At 44.5% G+C, this 7218-nt stretch overlaps 1 pseudogene; it reads left to right on the top strand.

Annotated features, from left to right (window-relative positions):
• Nucleotides 1-2650: 2650 nt before the first annotated feature.
• Nucleotides 2651-3522, top strand: LOC103115900 (coiled-coil-helix-coiled-coil-helix domain-containing protein 2-like; annotated as a pseudogene).
• Nucleotides 3523-7218: the final 3696 nt, after the last annotated feature.

Raw genomic sequence — 7218 nt, forward strand, 5'->3', positions numbered from 1 at the left:
CTTAAAATTGAGCACAGCAGCAAATGCTGGGAGAGGTTGTGGGGTCAAAAGAACCCTCCTGCACTGTTGGTGGGAATGTAAATTGGTCCAACCCCTGTGGAGAGCAGTCTGGAGAACTCTCAGAAGGCTAGAAATGGACCTACCCTATGATCCTGCAATTCCTCTCCTGGGGGTATATCCTAAGGAACCCAACACACCCATCCAAAAAGATCTGTGTACACATATGTTCTTAGCAGCACAATTTGTAATAGCCAAAACCTGAAGCAACCAAGGTGCCCAACAACAGATGAGTGGCAGAGCAAGTTGTGGTCTATATACACAATGGAATACTACTCAGTTATTAAAAATAGTGATTTCACCATTTTCAGCCCATCTTGGATGGAGCTTGAAGAAATCATGTTAAGTGAATTAAGTCAGAAACAGAAGGATGAATATGGGATGATCTCACTTTCAGGCAGAAGTTGAAAAACAAGATCAGAAGAGAAAACAAATAGAACCTGAACCGGAGTTGGTGTATTGCGCCAAAGTAAAAGACTCTGGGGTGGGTGGGGGAGAGAGTACAGGTCCAAAAAGATGACAGAGGACCTAGTGGGGGGTGTATTGTTATGTGGAAATCTGAGAAATGTTTTTTTTTTTCAATATTTATTTTATTTTTTTTTTTTTAAGAAAGGATTAATTAACAAAACCATAGGGTAGGAGGGGTACAACTCCACACAATTCCCACCACCCAATCTCCATATCCCACCCCCTCCCCCGATAGCTTTCCCATTCTCTATCCCTCTGGGAGCATGGACCCAGGGTCATTGAGGGTTGCAGAAGGTAGAAGGTCTGGCTTCTGTAATTGCTTCCTCGCTGAACATGGGCATTGACTGGTCGGTCCATACTCCCAGTCTGCCTCTCTCTTTCCCTAGTAGGATGGGTCTCTGGGGAAGCTGAGCTCAAGGACACATTGGTGGTGTCTTCAATCCAGGGAAGTCTGGCCGGCATCCTGATGACACCTGGAACCTGGTGACTAAAAAGAGAGTTAACATACAAAGCCAAACAAACTGTTGAGCAATCATGGACCCAAAGCTTGGAAAAGTGGAGAGGAAGTATTAGGGACGTACTCACTGCAAACTCTAGTATACTTCTGCTTTCTTACTTTGGTGCCATACTCCAAACTCAGTCAATTTCTGCTTTGCGTTTCTACTTCTTTTTTTTTTTACATGCATAACATTCCCCAGATTCCCATTTAGCAATACAACCCCCACTATTTCATTCATCATTTTTCATGGACCTGTATTCTCCCCACCCACCCACCCACCCCAGAGTCTTTTACTTTGGTGTAATACTCCAATTCCATTTCAGGTTCGACTTGTGTTTTCTTTTCTAATCTTGTTTTTCAACTTCGGCCTGAGAGTGAGATCATCCCATATTCATCCTTCTGTTTCTGACTTATTTCACTCAACATGATTTTTTCAAGGTCCATCCAAGATCGGCTGAAAACGGTGAAGTCACCATTTTTTACAGCTGAGTAGTATTCCATTGTGTATATATACCACAGCTTGCTCAGCCACTCATCTGTTGTTGGACACCTGGGTTGCTTCCAGGTTTTGGCTATTACAAATTGTGCTGCCAAGAACATATGTGTACACAGATCTTTTTGGATGGATGTGTTGGGTTCCTTAGGATATATCCCCAGGAGGGGAATTGCAGGGTCATAGGGTAGGTCCATTTCTAGCCTTCTGAGAGTTCTCCAGACTGTTCTCCACAGAGGTTGGACCAATTGACATTCCCACCAGCAGTGCAGGAGGGTTCCTTTGACCCCACACCCTCTCCAGCATTTGCTGCTGTTACCTTTTCTGATGTGTGACATTCTCCCAGGAGTGAAGTGATATCTCATTGTTGTCTTGATTTGCATTTCTCTGACAATCAGAGACTTGGAGCATTTTTTCATGTGTTTCTCGGCCTTTTGGATCTCTTCTGTGGTGAATATTCTGTCCAATTCCTCCCCCCATTTTTGGATGGGGTTATTTGTTGTCTTGTTGTTGAGTCTGGTAAGCTCTTTATATATGTTGGTTATTAAACTCTTGTCTGATGTATGGCATGTAAAGATCTTCTCCCATTCTGTGAGGGGTCTCTTGATTTGGGTAGTGGTTTCTTTTGCTGTGAAGAAGCTTTTTAATTTGATGTAGTCCCATAGGTTTATACTTGCCTTAGTCTTCCTTGTAATTGGATTCGTTTCATTGAAAATGTCTTTAAAATTTATGCGGAAAAAAGTTCTTCCAATATTTTCCTCTAAGTATCTGATAGTTTCTGGTCTAACATCCAAGTCCTTGATCCACTTGGAATTTACTTTTGTATTTGGTGAAATACAGTGATTCAGCTTCATTCTTCTGCATGTTTCAACCCATTGTTTCCAACACCATTTGTTGAAGAGACTCTGCTTTCCCCATGTAATAGTCTGGGCCCCTTTGTCAAAGATTAGATGTCCATAGGTGTGGGGCCTCGGAAATCTGAGAAATGTTATGCATGTACAAACTATTGTATTTACTGTTGAATGTAAAACAATCCCCAAATCACTTTTTTTTTTTTTTAAGTTGAGGAGCAAAGGTAGTGAATTAGTTGACAAATATTTGTTTTACCTATAGAGGGGGCAGGAAGTGTTACTTTATGTTGCTATGAAACTTGTGAGCACCGAGCAAATTCCAGCTTGCTTCAAGCAGCCAGAACTGGCTTGGGAAATATCTCAGTGGTAAGGGCCATGCTTAACATGTGTGAGGCCATGGGTTTGATCTCAGCATCAAATAGAATTACAGGAGTTTCACACTTATGGACCCCGAGCCACAGAGCCCTCCAGATGCCGCGTGGAAGCCGAAGCCGCACCTCCCTCATGGCCCCTCCAGCCAGCCAGGCACCGCAGATGAGGGCTGCCCCTCGGCTCGCACCAGCGGCTCAGCCCCCAGCTGAGGCTCCACCAGCTGCCCGTGGGCCGGCAGCAGAGCCTCATGGCCCACATGGCAAGTGCTGCAGCTGGCATGGCTGTGGGCTCCTGCCATGGGGGCTTCAGCGGAGCAGTGCTGAGCCTGCTAGGCCCGACATCACTTACCAGGAGCCTCAAGGAGCCTAACTGGTGCAGCAGTAGCAGCAGCAGTTTGGCCCATGCCACTATGAAATGAAGCAATTTCTGAAGTGTGCCCAGAATCAGGGTGACCTGAAGCTCTGTGAGGTTTTCAGTGAGGTGCTGAAGCAATGCTGGTTTGCAAATGGAGTGTCCTAATCAAGTTGTTCAAATTGAAGACATGAAAAATCACCTCTTATCATGTTAATTTAGTATGAAAATAAAATAAATGAAATGCAAATTTTAACTTATTGTAGATCACTAATAACCACTTTGCTTCAGGCTGGCAATGGGAAGGAGTATCTTATCTCAAGTTTACAGAGATGGTACTGAATTTGGGGCTGGAACATGCTCATGTGGCTTCCTTGATCCAGCTTTTTGTGATGTTGTTTATGAGTTAATCTGAATAAAGTGATTTATTTTTATTTACAATGGAATACTACTCAGCTGTAAAGAATGGTGACTTCACCGTTTTCAGCCGATCTTGGATGGACCTTGAAAAAATCATGTTGAGTGAAATCAGAAACAGAAGGATGAATATGGGATGATCTCACTCTCAGGCAGAAGTTGAAAAACAAGATCAAAAAAGAAGACACAGGTAGAACCTGAAATGGAACTGGCGTATTGCACCAAAGTAAAAGACTCTGGGGTGGGTGGGTTGGGAGAATACAGGTCCATGAAGGATGATAAATGACATAGTAGGGGTTGTATTGTTAAATGGAAAACTGGGGAATGTTATACGTGTACAAACTATTGTATTTACTGTTGAATGTAAAACATTAATTCCCCAATAAAGAAATAAATTTTTTTAAAAAGTGATTTATTTTTTTAAAAAATAGAATTACAAATTAAGGGAGTTGGGCGGTAGCGTGGCACAAAGCGCAAGGTTAAGCACACGTGGCACAAAGCACAAGGACCCACACAAGGGTCCTGGTTTGAATTAAGTAGCCAGAAGTGATTTCTGGACTTGTCAACAAGAGTCCTAACTGATACAATTGTGTAGGATGGCCTTCCCTGATTGCCTTGACTGGCATTGCCCGTCTGACCTGAGTTGACAGAGAACTACTGAGCTCACCAATTTTTAAAAATACATTTTATTTACTTACTATTTGGATAGAGACAGAAACAGAGAGGAGGGGGGAGATAAGATAGGGGGAAAGACAGAGAGACACCTGCAGCCCTACTTCACTACTCATGAAGATATCCTCCTGCAGGTAGGGACCAGGAGGTTGAACTTGGGTCCTTGCACATGATAATGTGTGCACTTAACCAGGTGCACTACAGCCTCACCCCAGTGAGATCACCTATTTCAGCTCAAGCACCAGAGAAATCTGCACCTAGGAGGGGTTTGGAGCCTGCAAGATAGCTCGCCTGGGAGGGCTATGACCCTGGTTCAAGCCCCTAGTGCATCACATGGGAGTGCTGTCGGACCAGGGGAAACTTTGGTGCTGTGGTCTCTTTCTCTCTCTCTAAAGAGCATTTATTTATTTATTTTGCATAGAGACAAAGAAGTTGAGAGGAAAGGGAAGATAGAAAGGAAGAAAGAACCAGCTGGGGTCCTAATCGAGGAATCCTGAGATTCCCAAACAGGCTTGATGGGCCTAGAACTCGAATAAATCCCTCTCTCCATTGCTACCGGTCATTTCTATCAGGAACAACAAAATAGACCCCTTTGTGGGCCGCTATGGGACCTTGCCCTCAACTTGGATCAACAATGGTAGAGAATGTTTCTTACTCTGAAGGGAGGTTGGACAACATACTCTATGCTGCACCTGAGGAAGATGGGTTGACACTGGGGCAACATGGAATGTTCCTACTCATGACCACAGAATGTGAGCTCAGATCTAGAGGGATCTAAAGGTCACACAGGCTTCTAGGCTAATTATGGGCCCCAGATCACATCAGATTGGTGGGGTTTACAGTCAACAATATTTATACCCCTTTCCCATATTACAGAGCTACTCTCTTCTCTGATCCAGCTTTCTGGTCCTTTTCCCAGCCATAACATCATCTCCCCAGACAAAAACTTGGATCCACCTGCATATCAGATTTCAGGCTCAGGCAAAAACAAGCAAAAAAACACTAGTATAGCTATAGGCCCTTTGAAATATAACTAAAATATGCCTACTAGCTATCTACAAAATGGAGGACCCCCCCCAACACTTAATATGCACTATTCTAGCCTTTAGGTCCATGGTTGTTCAACAATTTGTTTGGCTTTGTATGTTAACTCTCTTTTCAGCCTCCAGGTTCCAGATGCTAGCAGGATGCAACCAGACTTCCCTGGACAGACAACCCCACCATTGTGTCCTAGAGCTCCACTTGCCCAGAGCCCCACTAGGGAAAGAGAGAGGCAGGCTGGGAGTATGGATCGACCTGTCAATGTCCATGTTCAGCGGGGAAACAATTACAGAAGCCAGACCTTCCACCTTCTGCACCCCTTAATGACCTTGGGTCCATGCTCCCAGAGGGTTAAAGAATAGGAAAGCTATCGGGAGGGGATGGGATACGGAGGTCTGGTGGTAGGAACTGTGTGGAGTTGTATCCTTCTTTTCCTATGGTTTTGTCAATGTTTCCTTTTTATAAATAAAAAAAAAAAAGGAAGAGAGAGGGACACTGCAGCAGTGCTTCACTGCTTGTGAAGTCTGCCTCCTGCAGGTACAGACCAGGGGCTTGAACCCTGGTCCTTATACTCTGTAATGGGTATGCTCAACCAAGTGCACCACCCACTGCCTGCCCCTCCTCCCCTCTCTCTGAAAAAGTCATCCCAGAGTGGTGAGCTCTGGCAGTGACTAGAAAAAAAGAAAGAGAAGACTTGTGTCAGAGGCTCTGAAGTTCAAAGTTCAACCCCTACACCATCATAAACCAGAGCCGAGCAGAGCTCTGGTAAAAGGATAAAAAGAAAGGGGCCGGGCGTTAGGAACCGGCTTAAATACACATATCACTAAGAGCAAAGACCCATTCAAGGTTCAAGTCTCCAGGTCCCAACTGTAAGGGGGAAGCTTCACAAGCTGCAAAATAGGTCTGCAGTTGTAGATCTTTCTTTCTTCCCCTCTACCTTCACCTCCTCTCTCAATTTCTCTCTGTCCTATCCAATAAGATGGAAAAAATGGCCACCAGGAGCGGTGGATTCAGAAAGCAAGTAGTGCCTGGAGCCAAAAAAAAAAAAAAAAAAAGTAGGGAGTCCGACGGTAGCTCAGCGGGTTAAGCGCACTTGGCACTAAGCACAAGGACTAGCTTAAGGATCCCGGTTCCAGCCCCCGGCTCCCCACCTGCAGGGGAGTCGCTTCACAGGCAGTGAAGAAGGTCTGCAGGTGTCTGTCTTTCTCTCCCCTCTCTGTCTTCCCCTCCTCTCTCCATTTCTCTCTCTCCTAACTAACAACGATGACATCAACAACAATGAAAAACAGCAAGGGGAACAAAAGGGAAAATAAATAAATATAAAAAAATTCAAAACAAAACAAAAAAGTAGGAAAAGAGGGGGTCGGGTGGTAGCACAGCGGGTTAAGCATATGTGGTACAAGGCGTAAGGATCCCAGTTCAAGCCCCCAGCTCCCCACCTACAAGGGAGTCACTTCATAGGCGGTGAAGCAGGTCTGCAGGTGTCTGTCTTTCTCTCCCCCTCTCTGTCTTCCCGTCCTCTCTCCATTTCTCTGTCCTATCCAACAATGAACGACATCAACTATAACAACCACAACAAGGCTACCACAAGGACAATAATAAAAGGGGGGGAAAATGGCCTCCAGGAGCAGTGGATTCATGGTGCAGGCACTGAGCCTCAGCAATAACCCTGGAGGCAAAAAAAAAAAAAAAAAAGTAGGAAAAGAAAAAGACTAGGCTTCTCAACTAGAAGGTACAGAATAAGTGGTCTTGAATATTTTAATATTTGCTTTTAGAAAGCATGCTGTATGGGAGAATTAGTGTCAAATCCATATTCACTACTTCTCTCTTTTTTTAATTGGCCTAGAGCCAATTTTTAATTTTTTAATGGTCTTTATTTATGTATTGGATAGAGACACCTGCAGCTGAGAGGAAGGGGGAGATAGGGAGAGAGACAGAGAGACACCTGCAGCGCCGCTTCACCAATTCTGAAGCTTTCCCCTATAGGTGGGGTCTGG

This window comes from Erinaceus europaeus, chromosome 16 (genome assembly GCF_950295315.1).
Source record: "Erinaceus europaeus chromosome 16, mEriEur2.1, whole genome shotgun sequence".
In the NCBI taxonomy this organism is placed as follows: domain Eukaryota; kingdom Metazoa; phylum Chordata; class Mammalia; order Eulipotyphla; family Erinaceidae; genus Erinaceus; species Erinaceus europaeus.